The sequence below is a fragment of the Palaemon carinicauda genome, chromosome 20, assembly GCF_036898095.1.
Source record: "Palaemon carinicauda isolate YSFRI2023 chromosome 20, ASM3689809v2, whole genome shotgun sequence".
Classification (NCBI taxonomy): domain Eukaryota; kingdom Metazoa; phylum Arthropoda; class Malacostraca; order Decapoda; family Palaemonidae; genus Palaemon; species Palaemon carinicauda.
Window position 1 is genome coordinate 42,055,174 of NC_090744.1, and position 21,157 is coordinate 42,076,330.

The 21,157-nt window shown below is 48.0% G+C and overlaps 1 protein-coding gene across 2 annotated transcripts in view; it reads right to left on the reverse strand.

Annotated features, from left to right (window-relative positions):
- Positions 1-21,157, reverse strand: part of LOC137660300 (uncharacterized) — a 70,238-nt gene that overhangs the window by 21,549 nt on the left and 27,532 nt on the right. Inside the window, exon 1 of one of the 2 annotated variants that reach the window (XM_068395092.1) lies at positions 20,869-20,972. The exons of the other annotated variant lie outside the window; for it this stretch is intronic. The gene's annotated coding sequence lies outside the window, so the exon portion shown is untranslated. Of the gene's footprint in view, positions 1-20,868; positions 20,973-21,157 lie in introns of those variants that run through there. 2 annotated transcript variants of the gene reach the window in all.

Genomic DNA, 21,157 nt, shown 5'->3' on the forward strand with positions numbered 1-21,157 from the left:
CTATGGAGGACCTACTCCTAAGGCATGGATCATTCTGCCCAAATGGGCAAAACTCTTGCCGACCCCATGGCATAGAGGTTCAGTGATACTGAATTCACTGACAGAGACGGCAGGCGCGATATCCTTGGCTGATCACGGAGATCGTGCAGGAATCGGCATCGGGAAGCTGTTATCCGGATGAGTAACCTTAGGCATCCTCCCAGCGTGAGACCTGCAAGGGGGGATTGCCAATCCTAGAGTTCGTGAACTCTGTCGCTCCCTCTAGGATTATGCCCAGGTTCTGGAAAGAAGAATGGTATTCAGACCTCCCTGAAGATTCTTCCCGCTCTTGCATGTGCCATGCTCTGCGTTTACGGGGTGAGGACCGTGTTCTGGAAATACGCTCCAGAAGACTCGCCAGGCTGGCCATGTTGCGAAACCCCGACGGGAATCGCGGTCGCAATCGCCCTGGCGCTCGCGCGATGGTAAATCAATGGTTTGCGCGTGGCCGAACGTGGAAGCGCCCATGCACGGGCATGCAGGAGCGCAAACGAAAGTGCGCGAAGGAGCGCAGAAGGAGGGCGAGCGTGGAAGGAAGGGCGAGAGCTGGTAGTCGGCGAGCAATGACCCGTAGGCGAGCGATGGATACTGCAGAAATCAAGCCGACGTTCGCGCGACGGAACAACGTCGGTCCGCGCGACGGAACACCGCCGGTCCGCGCGACGGAACACCGCCGGTCCGCGCGACGGAACACCGCCGGTCCGCGCGACGGAACACCGCCGGTCCGCGCGACGGAACACCGCCGGTCCGCGCGACGGAACACCGCCGGTCCGCGCGACGGAACACCGCCGGTCCGCGCGACGGAACACCGCCGGTCCGCGCGACGGAACACCGCCGGTCCGCGCGACGGAACACCGCCGGTCCGCGCGACGGAACACCGCCGGTCCGCGCGACGGAACACCGCCGGTCCGCGCGACGGAACACCGCCGGTCCGCGCGACGGAACACCGCCGGTCCGCGCGACGGAACACCGCCGGTCCGCGCGACGGAACACCGCCGGTCCGCGCGACGGAACACCGCCGGTCCGCGCGACGGAACACCGCCGGTCCGCGCGACGGAACACCGCCGGTCCGCGCGACGGAACACCGCCGGTCCGCGCGACGGAACACCGCCGGTCCGCGCGACGGAACACCGCCGGTCCGCGCGACGGAACACCGCCGGTCCGCGCGACGGAACACCGCCGGTCCGCGCGACGGAACACCGCCGGTCCGCGCGACGGAACACCGCCGGTCCGCGCGACGGAACACCGCCGGTCCGCGCGACGGAACACCGCCGGTCCGCGCGACGGAACACCGCCGGTCCGCGCGACGGAACACCGCCGGTCCGCGCGACGGAACACCGCCGGTCCGCGCGACGGAACACCGCCGGTCCGCGCGACGGAACACCGCCGGTCCGCGCGACGGAACACCGCCGGTCCGCGCGACGGAACACCGCCGGTCCGCGCGACGGAACACCGCCGGTCCGCGCGACGGAACACCGCCGGTCCGCGCGACGGAACACCGCCGGTCCGCGCGACGGAACACCGCCGGTCCGCGCGACGGAACACCGCCGGTCCGCGCGACGGAACACCGCCGGTCCGCGCGACGGAACACCGCCGGTCCGCGCGACGGAACACCGCCGGTCCGCGCGACGGAACACCGCCGGTCCGCGCGACGGAACACCGCCGGTCCGCGCGACGGAACACCGCCGGTCCGCGCGACGGAACACCGCCGGTCCGCGCGACGGAACACCGCCGGTCCGCGCGACGGAACACCGCCGGTCCGCGCGACGGAACACCGCCGGTCCGCGCGACGGAACACCGCCGGTCCGCGCGACGGAACACCGCCGGTCCGCGCGACGGAACACCGCCGGTCCGCGCGACGGAACACCGCCGGTCCGCGCGACGGAACACCGCCGGTCCGCGCGACGGAACACCGCCGGTCCGCGCGACGGAACACCGTTGGTTCGAGCGCGGGCAAACATTGGAGCGCATGTGCGCGGGCACGCGGGTGAGCACAGGCGGTCGGGAGACCGATGGCGCGTAGGCGGGCGATGGCGCGTTGACGAGCAATGGCGCGTTCTGGCGAGCGATGGCCCGTAGGCGAGTGAAGGCGCGTCGGCGCGTTGGCGAGCGACGGCGCGTTGGCGAGCGACGGCGCGTTGGCGAGCGGTGGTGCATTAACAAAACGCTAGCGCGCAGGCAAAGAATCACGCGGGCGCGTAGGCGATAACTAACGCGTAAGAGACTAGGGATGGTTAGCGCGCATCGCGCTAACAGAAGGCGCGCAGGTGCATCAGGAAGGTGAGCGCTGAAGCAAGCTGTTAATCAGGTGACCCTGGACGGTCAGAAAAAACCGTTGGCGCCCATTGGTGCGTGGCAGAAAAGGGCGCGCAGATGTGCGCTGGCGATTGAAGAAAGCTGGCGCACAGAAGGACAGAAGTAAAGGTGAGCGCTGGCGAGCAGGAGGAAGATCTACGGCAAGACTCAGCTACCGGAGATCGTGGTCCACAGCAGGCGAGCGCTAGATCGCTACTGATGGTGTCCAGGGAAACTGACACGCGTGGCAGATCGATGGCGATCGTTGACGCGTAGGAGATCGCTGACGAGCAGGCGAACGTTGACGCGTCTGTGGTCGCTGGCGAGCAAAAGGCAACGCGTGGAATCCTGTGCGTAGAACAAGAGTCCTTGTCCAAGACCTGAACCGAAGTTCTAGATCGCGAGGGCGAACGTGGGTGCACAGGGCGCGTAACAGGAACCAACAGGAACAGCAGAGACGATCATCAGGAGAGCGCTGACGAACAGGAGAGCGCTGGCAAACAGGAGAGCGCTAGCGATCAGGAGAGCGCTAGCGATCAGGAGAGCGCTAGCGATCAGGAAAGCGCTGATAAGCAGGAGAGCGCCTGTGCGCTAACACTGAACACTGCAGAAGGGCGCGCAGGGGAACCCTGACACGCAAGGGAAGCACCCCCGTGGGAGGCAACCCTTTGCCCCGAAGGGATCGTTGTCCGTCGGGAGACTGATGTCCATCGGAAGACCGTTGTCCGTCGGAAGACCGTTGCCCGTCGGAAGACGAGGTCAGACTGCTGTCCATCTGCACCAGGGGCGGAAGATCAAGAAGAAGGAGTTGTAGGCTGCCTACGGAGATTCAAAAAGGCGCCTCTTAGCACCCTTATAGGGATATGGGAGGCCCTTACAACGTAGCGGACGGTGAGCCTTACGGCGAAGGCGGCCAACAGCAACAACAGCAGAAGAGTCCTCCGAAGAGGAGTCTCTATGAGTGTACTCTCTCGCGAACGAAAGAGAAACACTTCGTAGAAGAGACGGGTCATCCAGTGACCTAAAAAGAGCAATCCTCCGAAGAGGGGCTCCTGCATCTGCCCAGCCCCTTGAGCGTAACTGCAGGTGCGACCGCTCAGCACCAAGAGCATAGTTGCACGAAAAAAAGGCAAGAGAAGAACCCCCCAAAGGGAAAAAACTCAAGCCTGGACAGGAAAACTTCCCTCGGAAGGAAAGTTACCCACCCAAGGAGGCGAGCCTCCTGAGTGTTCTAGAATGAACTGGAGAGCTGTCAATCGTCACGGGAGTACTTCCAGGAGAAGGAGACACGCCCCTGACGAAGATCTATAGGGGAGGCAGCAACAGCCGAATCCCCAGGCCTCAACAAGACAGCTCACTCCGTTGTCACATTACAGAAATTAACTAGATCGGTAACTGTGAAAAATAAAACAAAAATCATTAGTTAACATCCATTCCCCCGGGAAGGCTCCGAAGAGGAATCCCGTGGGAAAGGAACACAAGAATTACACAACAGGCACGTGCCCCCACAACCACTTACGCTCACGGAGGGAGAGCTGTAACCAACACAGAATTATAACAATTATAATTATGTAACTATGTAATTATGTAATTTAAAAATGAATGAACACTAAAGAAAGAACGAAGACCCCGAAAGGAATCGTTCTACAAAGCTGAAAAATCAACAAATACAATTAGATTCATAAACTAATTGAGACAAAACGTACGGCGTAGCAACCCCCCCACGCGGGAAGGAAGCTACAAAGGCGTAGTAAAAGTAACGTAGTAAAAGGGTGAACGACCTCAAGAGAGAGAGAGAAAGACCGCGACCCATGAAATTACACCATGGTGGCCTAACTGCCGAGGGCTCCACGGAGATATCGTACACTGCACACACAAGCACAAACTCTGAAAAGGAAACTTACTGATTTCTACAGTATACTCAAATATATACATAAACATGAGAAAATGTTTACATACATATTGAGTAAAAGAAAAGTAAGTGATTAAGTAAAGACAAAACAACAATGGCTGCCAAGCGAGGACGAAGACAGAGACGTCCGCCCATGTCCGAGCCAAAAGGGAAAGTGGAGCATTCACCTGTGTGTGAGGGGGGGAGGGATAGCTAGCTACCACTCCCCTACCCCCCCCCGCTAACTAGCGCGGGGGTATTACACCCTCGTTAAATTCTAATGGCTCGCCATTTCAGCTACGCTAAAAGGTAAACCCAATGTAAATAGCGTGGTTTGTATTTCGGTTACGGAACAATTGTATTTTTCCTAACTATACAAACCGTAGCTATTCAATAGGGGGGCATTACTTTCGGCGTAGCTGAAATGACGAGCCATTAATTATTAACGAGGGTTTACTACCCACACTGCTAGTTAGCGGGGGTAGGGAGGGTAGCTTGCTACTGCTCTCCCTCACACACCTGTGATTGAGCTCACTTTGCTTGGAGGTAGGACTTCAAGGGGGATAGGGCTGGTGGGCTAGTTTGATTAAATAGCTAAGGTTTGTATAGTTAGGAAAAATACAAATTATCTACGAATGTCATTTGTTCTGTAACTGGAATACAAACCACGCTATTTAATAGGGGGGACTCGCCCATTAGGAAGGGTGGACGTCCCAGCCAGTCTGGCTTTTTGGCTTTGCCCGGGGGCTCCTTATCTAAGCATGTTAGCACTCAAGAAATAACGAGCCCCCTGCACCTCGCTAAACCTCATTAGCAAGGTCTGCGGCCTACGCAAGCTGTGTGTGAAGGTATGTAGAAGTGTGACTTGTCCTAGAAAGTGGTTCCGAAGTTCTTTAGATGGAAACTTGTACACTAGGACTTTCCCAATACCACCTCGTTAGGGTATGGAGACGTAACAGTATTAATCTTAATACTGTACTAGAAACACAAGGAAGCATGATTTACCTGCAGTGGTTTGAGGTCAGCTATGTAGACAACCCAGGATGCTGTTTTCCCCAAGAGAGGGGATGATGAAGAAAAGAATAAGGGCCAGTCAAACCTTTTCATTCATGCAGACTAAAACCGGGTAACAATACCCTCAACCTTCTGCTACTTGTCCAATAAGGAGCTTGAGGTTTTAAACCAGCTGTTGTGCAGTCACCACAGGACCGATAGAAAAAGTATCGAGTCTCCTGTGGGTCGCGTCTTGCGGGTAGTGGGATGTGAACGTGGTCTGTCGTTTCAACACCCCAGCTTGAAGAACCTGCGTCACTGAAAAATTTCTTTTGAAGGCCAGGGACATAGCTATGCCCCTGACATCATGTGCTCTGGGGCGACGTGACGGAGGAGGGTCTGTTTTCAGTGCAAGGTCAATGACCCCGCGAATCCATGCAGAGATGGTGTTCTTGGTGACTCTTCTCTTAGTCCTTCCTGTGCTGAAGAATAGTGCTAGCACACGAGGACGGGGTGCGGCTGTTCTTTTGAGGTATCTCTTGAGGTACAGCCTCAAGCTCCTTACTGGGCATAGTAAGAGATGGTCTGGGTCATCTGTTATAGTACGGAGACTAGAAATCCGGAAGGAGTCGAATCGAGGACCCGCTACTCCCGGGTCCTGAGTCTTATAGTCCGTGGGCTGAGGGGGCTCACCTTGCACCCCCCCTTAAAATTGACAAAAGTGCATTTAGGTTGTAGCTTTTGATCCATATTTTCATTTTTTTAATGTTCCCATAGAAAAAATAGGGACGCACTACCACTACTGGGCCACTTTCTTCGATGACATCATCGAATTTTGCTGCTGCCAATTTTGGGGTAGGGGAAACCAAATTAGACATAACTCCGGACTGAATGGTCAGAGAAAGATAAATGACATGTCAAAATGTTTGCTTTGGGCCTCCCTAACAGATAAAATAGACAATTTGCAATTATGTTTAATAATTAGGTCACCAGAGGTCAAAAGGTCACCAAATTTGGGGTCAAGTGAAAATTTTAGGCACCTCCATAAATGTAACCCTAGGACCAGCCAGACCAATATCTAATGACTTTTTATGCCTTATTTCATCTCTAGAGACCTCAAGAAATACAATGATACCCATTAAGTGTACTTATTGGCCAAATCATGGAAATGAGAAGTTATGTAAAAAAGTCAATTTTCAAATTTGTCGTTTTTTAGCCTCAAAATCGTAAAAACTGATAAAGCTCCTAACTCTTCTTACAGAGGGGCTACGGAAATTATTTTGGTGTGTTTTCTCAGGTTTTGGGGTCAGAGAATCCAAAAAAAGCATTCTCAACAATGTCAACTAATTACATCATGCTGAAATTCAAGATGGCCGCCACTCTGGACGCCGTAATTTTGACTTGGCTATAACTCCTCCATGAATGCAGCAAGAGAGAGAATATTTGTGTCCTCACCCAGGTTCTTGAGATTACAGCATACAATAAAGGCAGTCTCAACAAGTCTGTTAGTGAATTTGGGGAAAGTCACATAAATCAACAACAGAAATGCTTTATTTGAAGGTTACGAAAATAATGAATGAAATAAATAAAACTGCACATGAATGTACAATATACTCATATGATGCAAGACCTCATTGGGAAAATTCACACTGTGTTGCTTTGGACAACAGGAACAAGTTAACCTATGCAAGGTATAAAGTTTGATAGTCTACTTGGGTACCTTTGGGTCCACTTTTGATTAATGGAAAGGCAATTATTGGAAATATCTTGTGATACAAGGGAGGTCCTTGGTCCTTCGACCCTGAAATCTACCATCTTGTTACTTGAAACTTTCTTAGTCCAAGTCAGACCCACTATCATCACTTTCATAGTCATCATTAAAATTTCCATCACTTTCATTGTTTTCATCTAGGCTTTCATCATAAGACGTCTCATCATCGTCCATCGTCTCAAGTATATCAGCCATACTTGTAGGAAGTGCAGTTCCCTTGAACCAACAGGGATCTAGATTTCCATCCTTCATTATCCAACCATGATCCACAGCTGGATGAGGGACCTGACCTCAGGTTTGGGATAATGGGCACGCTTCCATATAGCAACCTGATAGTTCACCTCCTGATATGCTCATTTAGACACTCTTGGTGGCTGAAGAGATGAAAGATCAACATTTTTCTTTGAATCCAGCGACTGCCCACTGCACTTTAACTCGAGTATTTGGTATCGAAGCTGGTCAACTTCCTTTGTCTTAGTTTTGGCAGAATACATGGTCAGGTGAAATCCTCAAGAGCAAGGAATATTTCATCGGTTACCTCCCATGACTCCCTTAGGCAACTGAAGACTTCTTGGTACTTTGGGCATTTCTGTAAAACTCGCAGCGGTTTTAACTTGACAATTCCTTTAAAGGAACTGGTCATATCGCATCTACTGAATGCATGCAGACCAAGGAAAGCAGACCTAGGAGAGAGGCACAGTAAGTTGGTGTGAACCCTTTCAAAAGTTCTGTGACATCTATGAATCGCCTTCTATTCCCAGTGCCAGTATCAAAAAGGAGTTGCACACCTAAGTTTGGAGCATAATACAGAAGTATGAAGAATATGTCACTGTCTGGACTTCGAACCCGAACAGATTTGTATCTTTTATCCTTGGCATAGGTTGAATAGAGAATGACACGTAAATCATTTTCTTCCTGGGTTGAGTCAAAAGATTAAATTTGAAATGCAGTGATCTTCTCATTGTCTGTCCTGAGTTCGTACGCCTTGCCCTTACAAACTAAGATAAGCTTCTTCTTCTCTACCTTCGGTATATTCTCCTCCGTCCACCAAACCCTCAAGAGAAATTCAATTAGCTGAGTTTTATTGTCGTCATTTCTCAAGATCTCTTTCCAGTTATCTGGTCGCCTTGTGTTTTCTCCACTAACCAAACTTTTTCCTCCTGAGCCAAGATTTGATCTCTCCAGGAATTTTATTGAATTGGGCATGTAAGTGTCAGTGCTGAAAATCACGCTGGATTTCCCAGATGTGGAGACGGACAAGATGTTTTGATATATCTGTTTGAGTGTTTTTGGCATTTCCTTCATTGAGTGAAACACGGTATTTCCATCTTCTACACTCATGGTATCTTTGTCAGGAGGAATAGCGGAATCATTCGTGTCTTTCACTAAGTGGTGGAATGCCTTGCTCTTGTCTGTCTTCAGAAGATACCCATCTGGTGTCTCAAGTGATGATAGCACAGGCATGAGTGGGTATCGTAGAAGTTCTAGGACATCCAATTTGTGGTTTTGAGACTTGACCAACAACTTGAATGTGACATTCCCCTGCTGTTTGTACGCCACTGTTTTGTTACTTGATGTTTTCACAAGTGCTTTCTTGCCAATGACAGCGAAAGTCTTCAGCCTCTGTTTGGCCAATGGAGCAAAGAAGTCATCATTCTTCTTCAATATCTTTGTAATGAATGCGTTCTTTGCTTGATCTTCCTAGCGGCTTTCTCACTCTTCTGGATCTGTGATGAACGGGTATCACGATGCTTGCTGTCTCTGCTGCTTTCGCCCCCCCATATTCACCATCTGTAGCATCACCTCTAGGTACCTTGTATACTTGTAGAAGTGCAGTTCCATTAAACCAACAGGGTTCTAAATTTCCATCCTTCATTATCCAACCATGATCCACAGCTGGATGAGGGACCTTAGGTTTGGGATAATAGGCACGTTTCCATATCGCAACCTGATAGTTCACCTCCTGATATGCTCATTTAAACACTTGGTTTACATGCCCAATTCAATTAAATCCCTGGAGAGATCAAATCTTAGCTCAGGAGAAAAAAGTTTGGTTAGTGGAGAAAACACAAGGCGACCAGATAACTGGAAAGAGATCTTGAGTAATGACGACAATAAAACTCAGCTAATTGAATTACTCTTGAGGGTTTGGTGCACGGAGGAGAATATACCGAAGGTAGAGAAGAAGCTTATCTTAGTTTGTAAGGGCAAGGCGTACGAACTCAGGACAGACAATGAGAAGATCACTGCATTTCAAATTTAATCTCTTGACTCAACCCAGGAAGAAAATGATTTACGTGTCATTTTCTATTCAACCTATGCCAAGGATAAAAGATACAAATCTGTTCGGGTTCGAAGTCCAGACAGTGACATATTCTTCATACTTCTGTATTATGCTCCAAACTTAGGTGTGCAACTCCTTTTTGATACTGGCACTGGGAATAGAAGGCGATTCATAGATGTCACAGAACTATTGAAAGGGTTCACACCAACTTACTGTGCCTCTCTCCTAGGTCTGCTTTCCTTGGTCTGCATGCATTCAGTAGATGCGATATGACCAGTTCCTTTAAAGGAATTGTCAAGTTAAAACCGCTGCGAGTTTTACAGAAATGCCCAAAGTACCAAGAAGTCTTCAGTTGCCTAAGGGAGTCATGGGAGGTAACCGATGAAATATTCCTTGCTCTTGAGGATTTCACCTGACCATGTATTCTGCCAAAACTAAGACAAAGGAAGTTGACCAGCTTCGATACCAAATACTCGAGTTAAAGTGCAGTGGGCAGTCGCTGGATTCAAAGAAGAATGTTGATCTTTCATCTCTTCAGCCACCAAGAGTGTCTAAATGAGCATATCAGGAGGTGAACTATCAGGTTGCTATATGGAAGCGTGCCCATTATCCCAAACCTGAGGTCAGGTCCCTCATCCAGCTGTGGATCATGGTTGGATAATGAAGGATGGAAATCTAGATCCCTGTTGGTTCAAGGGAACTGCACTTCCTACAAGTATGGCTGATATACTTGAGACGATGGACGATGATGAGACGTCTTATGATGAAAGCCTAGATGAAAACAATGAAAGTGATGGAAATTTTAATGATGACTATGAAAGTGATGATAGTGGGTCTGACTTGGACTAAGAAAGTTTCAAGTAACAAGATGGTAGATTTCAGGGTCGAAGGACCAAGGACCTCCCTTGTATCACAAGATATTTCCAATAATTGCCTTTCCATTAATCAAAAGTGGACCCAAAGGTACCCAAGTAGACTATCAAACTTTATACCTTGCATAGGTTAACTTGTTCCTGTAGTCCAAAGCAACACAGTGTGAATTTTCCCAATGAGGTCTTGCATCATATGAGTATATTGTACATTCATGTACAGTTTTATTTATTTCATTCATTATTTTCGTAACCTTCAAATAAAGCATTTCTGTTGTTGATTTATGTGACTTTCCCCAAATTCACTAACAGACTTGTTGAGACTGCCTTTATTGTATGCTGTAATCTCAAGAACCTGGGTGAGGACACAAATATTCTCTCTCTTGCTGCATTCATGGAGGAGTTATAGCCAAGTCAAAATTACGGCGTCCAGAGTGGCGGCCATCTTGAATTTCAGCATGATGTAATTAGTTGACATTGTTGAGAATGCTTTTTTTGGATTCTCTGACCTCAAAACCTGAGAAAACACACCAAAATAATTTCCGTAGCCCCTCTGTAAGAAGAGTTAGGAGCTTTATCAGTTTTTACGATTTTGAGGCTAAAAAACGACAAATTTGAAAATTGACTTTTTTACATAACTTCTCATTTCCATGATTTGGCCAATAAGTACACTTAATGGGTATCATTGTATTTCTTGAGGTCTCTAGAGATGAAATAAGGCAGAAAAAGTCATTAGATATTGGTCTGGCTGGTCCTAGGGTTACATTTATGGAGGTGCCTAAAATTTTCACTTGACCCCAAATTTGGTGACCTTTTGACCTATGGTGACCTAATTATTAAACATAATTGCAAATTGTCTATTTTATCTGTTAGGGAGGCCCAAAGCAAACATTTTGACATGTCATTTATCTTTCTCTGACCATTCAGTCCGGAGTTATGTCTAATTTGGTTTTCCCTACCCCAAAATTGGCAGCAGCAAAATTCGATGATGTCATCGAAGAAAGTGGCCCAATAGTGGTAGTGCGTCCCTATTTTTTCAATGGGAACATTAAAAAAATTAAAATATGGATCAAAAGCTACAACCTAAATGCACTTTTGTCAATTTTAAGGGGGGGTGCAAGGTGAGCCCCCTCAGCCCACGGACAATTAGCAATAAACTCAGGGACGAAGCTGAACGTTACCTCCCCCCATCCCCTTGAATGGGCGATGTCATACGAGAGACCATGAAGTTCGCCGACTCGCTTGGCCGAGGCCAAACCTAGCAGGAACATCGTCTTCCAAGTTAGGTGGCGATCTGATGCCTGGCGTAATGATTCATAGGGAGGTCTCTTAAGAGACCTGAGAACTCGAACCACGTTCCATGGGGGATGTCTCACTTCCGACTGGGGGCAGGTAAGTTCATATCCCCGTATGAGTAGAGAAAGTTCTAGTGATGAAGAAATGTCCATTTCTTTCAGTCTGAAGGCGAGGCTTAAAGCCGAGCGATAGCCTTTCACTGCTGAGACTGATAGGCGCATTTCTTCACGCAAATACACGAGGAACTCCGCTATTGCTGGAATAGTGGCATCGAGTGGAGAGATACCCCTTCCATGACACCAATCACAAAAGACTTTCCACTTTGCCTGGTAGACTGCTGCTGATGACTTCCGCAGATGTCCAGACATCCTGATCGCAACTTGTTGCGGAAATTCTCTCTCAGAGAGGAGATGCTGGATATTCTCCAGGCGTGAAGTCGTAGTGAAGCTAAGGATTTGTGGAAGATGTTGGCGTGTGGTTGTTTGAGTAGATTTTGTCATAGAGGGAGTTCTCTTGGAGGCTCCGTTAGGAGTTGCAGAAGGTCCGGGAACCATTCTGCGTGATGCCATAGCGGAGCTATGAGGGTCATTGAAAAATTGACCGATGTTCTGGTCTTGTTGAGTACCCTCCTCATCAGACAGAACAGGGGAAAGGTGTAAACGTCGATGTTGTCCCACCGTAGTTGGAAAGCATCTTGCCAGAGAGCCTTGGGGTCTGGGACTGGGGAACAGTACAGCGGGGGCCTGAAGTTCAGGGCAATTGCGAAGAGGTCCACAGCTGGAGGACCCCTTCAAAGTCAGGATTTTGTTGGCTACTAGATGATCCAAAGACCACTCGGTACTCACTATCTGAGATGCTCTGCTCAGGTTGTCGGCGAGCACCTTCCTTTTGCCCGGAATGAAGCGTGCCGATAGTGGTACTGTATCGAGTGGATTTTGGCCCATCTCATTATCTCTACTGCTAGATGGGATAGTTGCTACGAAAAAGTACCTCCTTGCTTGTTGATGTAGGCCACTACTGTGGTGTTGTCGCTCATTACCACCACAGAGTGACTTGCCAGGTACTGTTTGAACTGTTGAAGGGCTAGAAAGACGGCCTTCATCTCCAGGAGATTTAAGTGGAGGTACTTTTCTGACTCTGACCAGAGCCCTGAGGTCGTGTGGTGCAGCACGTGGGCCCCCCACCCTTTTTTTGAAGCGTCTGAAAACAGCATCAAATCCGGGGGGAGGACAAGAAGATCCACTCCCTTTCGTAGATTCTCGTCTGCCACCCACCACTGGAGGTCTGTCAGTTTCGCAGGTCCCATGGGTATCTGGATATCCGGGGAGTCGTAAGCTTGATTCCACCGGGACTTGAGTCGCCACGGGAGGGATCTCATCCTGAGGCAACCATTGGGAACTAGACGGGCCAGCGATGAAAGGTGACTGAGGACACGTAGCCACGATTGGGCTGAAGTTTTTCTTGTCTGAGAAAAGGTCTTGCGACCTTCTTCAGCCTTGCTATCCTGTCGTCTGGTGGGAAGGCTTTCTGGAGAGTGGTGTCTATAATCATGCCTAAGTATACCAGTCTTTGATTGGGAAGCAGGGAGGACTTCTCGAGATTTACCAAGATCCCCAGAACTTGGCAAAGTCTCAGAAGTTTGCCTCGGTGTTGAAGAAGGGTTGACACCAAGTCTGCTAGGATTAGCCAGTCGTCCAGATAACGGAGGAAACGGATGCCAATCCTGTGTGCCCAAGATGATACTAGGGTGGACACTGGTGAAGACTTGTGGTGCTGTGGAAAGATCGAAGCACAGCACCTTGAACTGATATTTTCTGTTGTCCAAGCTGAATCTTAAGTTGTACTTCCTTGAAGACGGATGGACTGGGATCAGGAAGTACGCGTCCTTTAGATCCCGTGTGCACATTATTATTATTATTATCATTATTAAATGCCAAGCCACAACCCCAGTTGGAAAAGCAGGATGCTACAAGCCCAGGGGCCCCAACAGGGAAAATAGCTCAGTGAGTAAAGGAAACAAGGAAAAATAAAATATTTTAAGAATAGTAATAACATTAAAATAAATATTTCCTAAATAAACAATAAAAACTTCAACAAAACAAGAGGAAGAGAAACTAGATAGAACAGTGTGCCTGAGTGTACCCTCAAGCAAGAGAACTCTAACCCAAGACAGTGGAAGACCATGGTACAGAGGCTATAGCCCTACCCAAGACTAGAGAAATATGGTTTGATTTTGGAGTGTCCTTCTCCTAGAAGAGCTGCTTACCATAGCTAAAGAGTCTCTTCTATCCTTATCAAGAAGAAAGCAGCCACTGAACAATTACATTGCCGTAGTTAACCCCTTGGGTGAAGAAGAATTGTTTGGTAATCTCAGTGTTGTCAGGTGTATGAGGACAGAGGAGAATCTATAAAGAATAGGCCAGACTATTAGGTGTCTGTGCAGGCAAAGGGAATGAACCGTAACAAGAGACAAGAATCCAATGTAGTACTGTCTGGCCAGTCAAAGGACCCCCTAACTCTCTAGCGGTAGTATCTCAACGGGCGGCTGGTGCCCTGGCCAACCTACTACCTATGAAAGTCTTGCGGTCTTACTGCTAGTCTGACCGTGTCTGCCGTCTCCATGCTAAACGGAGTTTGTTTGACAAACTTGTTCAGAGCTGAGAGGTCGATGACTGGTCTCCAGCCTCCAGACGCCTTCTTTACAAGAAAGAGTCGACTGAAGAAGCCTGGGGATCCGTCGAGGACCTCTTGGAGAGCGCCCTTCTTCCACAGGGTCTGGGCTTCTGCCCGAAGGGCTTGCCCCCTTGCCGATCTCATTGCAAGGGAGTTCAATGACACTGGATTCATCGTCAGGGCAGGTAGAGATGTTATGAACGGAACACGATATTCTAGACTGATCACGGAGATTGTCCAGGAATCGGCCCCGAGTTGCTTCCACCTGTTTGCGCAACTTTGTAGGCATCCCCCCACTGGTGGAAATGCAGGGGGGACTGCCTATCCTAGCGTTTGCGGCCTCGGCTGCTCCCTCTAGGATTTATGCCTTCCTGGAGGACTTTTTGCCTTTCCTTTCTTTGACAGGAAAGGGCTTAGACACCATTGACTTCGCTGCAGGTGTCGTCGCAGTGGTCTTGGCTGGATGGGACTGCTGTGGTGCTGGAGGCTTATAGGGCTTAGATGTTAAAGCCCTAAGGAGGAGGGAGTCTTGATTTGACTTCCTCCACCTCTTAGCAGCATGTTCCACATTCTTAGGCTCGAATAGAACAGACCCCTCTATGGAGGAATGTCTGAGCCTATTGATCTCGGCGCTAGGGACCTTCTGGTGGAATCTCTCAGCTACTGCATCCTGACGTTTCAGGATGGTATTTGCCCACAAGTTCGAGACTTGGTGGGCCAGAAACTCGATCGTGCGAGTACCTGAGAGGAGGAAGGTTTCCATAGCTTTCCTGGTACGTTCCTTAGAGAAATCCTTAAAACGTAGAGGAACGAGGAGTCTCAGATGCTTACAAATCACCTAGAGTAAAGCTGACCCCTGTGAAGCCTTCTAGCCCAATGCTTCCTGGTACTCCTCCCAGACGCTTCCCCGCCTCACCTCTGCCGAGGGAGCCTCGCGAGGGGCAGACATCCTCTCTTCCACCTTCGGAGGAAATCTCCCCTCGTTCGGAAAGCTCTCCCCTCTGGTAGGAACCAGGACGGATAGTACCAAAAGGCCTTTGATGTTGAGAGTTCTATCTTCTTTCCTGCAAGGAGTTGAAGGACTCTTAAGACTTTTCCAGTCCTCTACGAGAACCTCCAGACCCATAGGAACAGTCAGCCACTCTAGGGATGTCCACGACCGACCCTGAGATGAGCTCTCAGGTATAGAGGAAGGAGACTTTGCTACCGGTGCCACTTCAAAGGGGGAACAGAGTCAGAATATGCCTTCTGGCAAGTTGTAACTCTTATCAGGGTTCTCAACAGGTTCACCGACCTAGAGATACCCCCCTGAGAGGGTAAAGACTCGGTCCTAGATCGTGCCTTTGGCACTCGGACGCCCTCTAAGGCCAGTGCAGCCTTGCCCTGGTCTCAGGGGCTGAAGAGTGACAGGGCTAAGATTGCCTTACAGCTCATCCCTAGAGTGGCTGACTGTTCCTATGGGTCTGGAGGTTCTCGTAGAGGACTGGAAAAGTCTTAAGAGTCCTTCGACTCCTTGCAGGAAAGAAGGTAGAACTCTTAACATCAAAAGCTTGTTGGTACTATCCTTCCTGGCTCCTGCCAGAGGGGAGAGCTTTCCGAACGAGGGGAGATTTCCTCCGAAGGTGGAAGAGAGGATGTCTGCCCCTCGCGAGGCTCCCTCGGCAGAGGTGAGGCGGGAAAGCGTCTGGAAGGAGTACCAGGAAGCATTGGGCTAGAAGGCTTCACAGGGGTCAGCTGTACTCTAGGTGATTTGTAAGCATCTGAGACTCCTCGTTCCTCTTCAGGGTTGAAGCAGCCAAGGTTCTATGCCACGACTCTGCTGGTGCCGACGGATGTTGGGGGCTGCAGAGGCCTCTGAAGAGCATGAAGAAAAGCAGGCCTGGAGGCTTGCACCACCTCTTTGACAATGGCACTGAACCAGGGCTGCTTGCTGACACTGGTACTGTCAGAGAGATCCCCTGAAGGGAAAGAAGGGACACAGGGTTCCCTTTGAGGAGTCTCTTCTGGAGCAGGATGACACGGTGGGTCTGCCGTTGAAGTCGGAATCTTCGGGATCTTGAACTTCCCTGTGATTCATTTTCCCTCTATCCCCGACGGTCGCACTGTAATGCGTTTACAGGGAGGGAAATGGGGCAACGGAGACCTGTTGGGAGAACTCTTACCTTTCCCTTCCATACTGTTCTCTTGAGGATGCGACTTCCTTGAAGTCGCAGAGACTGGTTCTGCCTGATGATGTTTGCTCTGCACTAACGGAGGAGAAACCTGCTTGCGCGATGGCGAGCTGGTGAGCACTGATGCGCAGGAGAGACCTTGCGAGCGCTAGAGCACTGGCAAGCCGGAGAGCGCTAGCGAGCGTTGGTGTTCTGGTGATCCGGAGAGCGCTGGCAAGCGATGGTGTGCTGGCGAGCTGGCAACCAATGAAGCGTTGAAGATCATGGATGTGCTGGCGAGCTGGAGAATGCTAGTGCGCTGGCCAGCGCTGACGTGCTGGAGAGCGATAATGCCTGGTAAGCGCTGATGTGTTGGTGAGCGATGGCGTGTTGGAGAGCTCTGGGGTGTTGGCGAGCGTTGGCGCGCTGGGGAGTGCTGGCGTGCACCTGAAGCATGATCTGGCAGCTTATAAGGAGCACAAGTGCGCTGACGAGTATGAGAGCGTTGCGCAGGAAACTGGTGATGAAACGTTGGTGACGAGTGTGCACGAGGATGGCGCATAGGATGACACGCAGGTGAGTAACACAAGGTCACACGGTGAGCAGGCGGTTGCAAAACAGGAGTCAGGAACAGAGACGGCAGGTCAGGTGGATGGTGTGAAGAAGAATGGTGTGTAGGAAGATCTGGAACAGGGATGTGCCCTTTCGAAGGTCGAACATCCACCGAACGGGATTGCGCACGATCCACAGGAAAGTCCAAGGCTGAAATCCGAGGACTAGTTGCAGCGTCGTCAGAAGGAGGTCCAGGAGCAGGCGAAGGCTGAGGGCCAGAAGACGACGGACGAGGAGGCTCCTCTGCGGAGGAAGGCTGCATAGACGAGGCTGAAGAGCCAAAGAAGCGTCTTTTCACTGATGGTGAAGGCGCACATCTAAGGCAAAGAGGAGGTCGAGCACGACGGGAATGATGGCGCTCTCTGGGGGGCCGCTGATTCAGCAAAGCTGACCTTTAGCAGCTGCAGTTCTCCGAAGAGGAGTCTCTATGAGGGAACTTCCCCAAGGGGAAGAAACACTCGCAGGAGAGGCGGGGCCGCTTCGCAAGGTGAAGTGAAACCGTCTCTTGAAGACCGAGGTTGACTGGGTGTTAAAGGGCCTGCGCTACTTCTCAATAGTGTCTCGGAAGAGACCGAATGAGCAGGAGCTTCGGAGGAAGGTTGGGGAGTGGAAGAAGCCTTGGGTGTTTTTTGAATCTCGTCCAAATCTTTCCCATTGGGAGGCAGACCACTCTTCACACTCATTACACTTATTACCACAATTACACCGTTGACCTCTGCAGAAGGGACAAAAGGTGTGAGGACAGTCTAAATATTTGGTGAGGATGAAGAGCGGCAACGACCGTTCACCAACCGAGCCAAAAGCAGTGAGCTCATTCACTGGTGTGTAAGTGGGAGGGGTAGCTAGCTAATCCATCCCCCTCCCGTTAATTAGCGGGATGGGTAGTTGACCCTCGCTAAATTTTCATGGCTCGTCCATACCCTTAATAAATAGCGTAGGTTTGTATTCCAGTTAGAGAACAAATAAAGTAAAAACTAAGAACAAGCTCCGCAGCACACAGCTGGGGAACAGACTCTGAGATAAACAGCCCTAGCACTTTGTTACTCTACTGCAGAGTACTATGCACCAGTGTGAGCAAGATCATGCCATGCACATAAGGTAGACCCTGAGCTAAATAAGTCCTGTCGGATTATTACTAGTACCCTAAAATCAACACCTTTACCACCTTTATATAAAATAGCCGGTATCCCACCTCCCTACATCCGACGAGAAATGCTAGCAAAAACTGGAAAGCATACACAAATCAATGATCCTAGGCATCCACTCTACAATCATCGGGAAGCAAGGCGAAAACTGAAATTCTGCAAAAGCTTCGCAGCAATAGATGGACTAGAACCAATCCCTGTTCAGCTGCTCACAGGCTAGAAAAATGGCAGAAAAGTGACCAACAGCCATTCAATAAGGTGCTGCCCAGCCTAAACGAAGGCCTGACCCGTGGAATATCCCTCACCAGCAAGGGTAAAAGTGGGCAACACTGGAGATAACCGCGCACAAATGGGAATTAGCCACTAACCCTGAATGCCCATGTGGGCAACACTATAACAATTGAACACATACTATGAGGGTGCCAACTGGGCCTTCATTGCTTACATCAAGACCTCAAAGAGACAAATGACAACGCCCTCTTGTGGGTTCGACATTGGAGCGTTAAGATATGATGATGACAGTTTTTCAAGCATTTTGTGTTCTCTATTTTTCATTGACAGTCAAGATTAATACAAACTACTGTATGATAGAAACTAGACTGTTAAGGTTTGATTATTTATAAGGAAGACTAGAAAAATGTTATACCTTTGCTTTTAAACTAGGCTTAGCCAGTGAATATTTACGACTTTCTCTCGGTATTTTCATTCAAAGAATCTTGCTCTTTCCAATAGACCATATGCCATGTAAATTTTCTTTCTTAAAAAATTGTTTTTACATAAAAAAGAATTAATTTTTCTCCCATTAATAATGAAACCCAGCATTAGTAATTCTGTACTCTATGAAAACCAATGTCGATGTAAAATTTGCGGGGATACTGTAGGTACTAACCTGAAGTATCCCTACTTAACTTTACCTAAATCTCTACAGTGTACTTAATTACTGGGGGAGAAGCTTCACTTCTTCGGCAACAAAACCCATAAAACTGTTTTACTTTACTGTAATACAATATTCATAAACTGATTTCTACTAATATAATTGAACATATGCCTACTAAAACATTAGTTTGAACCCCATTACCTGATTTGGTGATTAAGAATACCGTAGATACTTACTTCCCCCAAAATTCTTATTACTTCCTTTGTTATGGTTGCCATGATAAAAGAAGACCCTCATAATAGTTTATAAAATTCCTGTTAGGTGGGTCTCCTGTACGAACTTTGAATTCACATTTTCTGCATTATTACCACTGATAGCCATTTTTCACCTCCCATCACAACTGTTTCTACTAAAATTTGACTTTCTGTTGGCCAATCTTCTTCTTCCATTGTTTCTATACAAGCTCCACCCCTTTTATTACTACTGTAGCTCCTCCCTGACTACATAACACATTTGAAAGTTCTTCTTTAACAAGTATTTTAGAAAGATTCATATTAAAGGGATCTCAAACAAGTGGCTATTTCCCTTCCAAGGTTTAAAGACCGCTCATGAGTGGCAGAGGCAAGGAACAGTGACATTGCCCTATCAAGCAGGGAAATGCCTTAGAGACTGACCATATATACCATATGATCAGTGCCCAAGCTGGGACCAGGGAGGGCCAGCCAATGGCTGCTGAAGACTCAGTGGATGAAAGTGTTATTAGTGTGTGTATAGGCATTTGGATAGATGTGATTTCTTTAATAGCCAGAATTAGCCTACATATTTTTCAAGGCACTAGAAGAGTTGGAAGACCCAGGCCTACATGGCTGAGGACTATGAAGCATGAAGTAGATGATGAATGGTGAAGTATTGAATTAAAAGCTATAAATAGAGACGACTGATGAAATCTAACCGAGGCCCTTTGCGTAAATAAGCGTAGGAGATGATGATAATGATTTAAGAATGGGTTAAACTAGGAAATATGCCTGAAAATCTCAATTTCAGGAAAAAAGCCAGTTGGGAAGCTTGGGAAGCAACACAGGGTTAAGACTTAGTCTTAAGGTAAGATATGGATAAGGCAGTCTAAGAGGGAGGGTAGCTGGTGGGTCCTAGGTAAGAAGGTTAGGTTAGGCGGTGTTCTTGTTTGTTTCCTTTTTAAAATGTATTTTTTTAATTATAATTTCTGGTATTTTAAAACATCTATAATAATAAAAGCAAATGGATTTCCTCGAATTATATATCTATAACAGAACAGTTCAAACTCGCTATAGATACAACAGGAACACGTCTTATTTTCAAAGAATTTCAGTGAAAAGTTATTTGGCTGTCGATTGAAATGAACAAGTTTGATTAAATAAATAAAATAAAAATTAGTCATTAATGCGAGGTATACAAATAAAGGGGTGTACATATGATGACGGCCATGCCCCACAAATCCACTACAATAAAATCTTTTTTTCTCTCGTCGCTGAGGTCTGGACAGTCAAGAATGAAATGGGCGGACTTCAGTAACTGCCCCACATAGCTTCCAATCTACCCTCCCTCCTTCTTCATGTCTTTTCCTATCATTTAATTTCAAACAGTTGTCCTTAGCTCTATACATAATAATAGAATAGACAACTTTACCATGGCTACCGTTCATTTCCATATCTTTCATCCATTTCCTAGTCTCTCTCATCCACCTGTTATTTTCATGTGGTGTTCCATAAACGTCAGAGATCCTGTCCGTCATTATACAAAGGCTTATTAGTTAATAACCAATGATAACTTGTATTACTGTAAAACTACTAAATTTAATTTTAACTACAATGATCAAAACGTCACTGGAATTATAAAAGCAGACTCAGTAGTTGAAAAGATATAACTGTCTGCCATTGCCGCTGAGACAAGTATTAAATTTTCTAGAGTTATACTATATTTAAAGGAATGCTTACCGTTTTTTTCTAACTAAGTATTTCAAAAATAGTCTTCCTGTTTAGATTAAAATAGCACAATGAAGTTAATTCTCTTGGTAATGTCCTCTCACGTTCAAATGTTGTTACTGATGACGTCAGCAGAAGAATAAAAACATTAAAGGAAGAAGTGTGATATCTGGTATTTAATGTATACTCTTGTGTACATCACTTTTGTACTTGATTCGTTATATCTAATTAGTTCTTAAAATTAAAAAAAATGCCATGAATTATTACTTATACATATATTGTCATTACATTACTATTATCC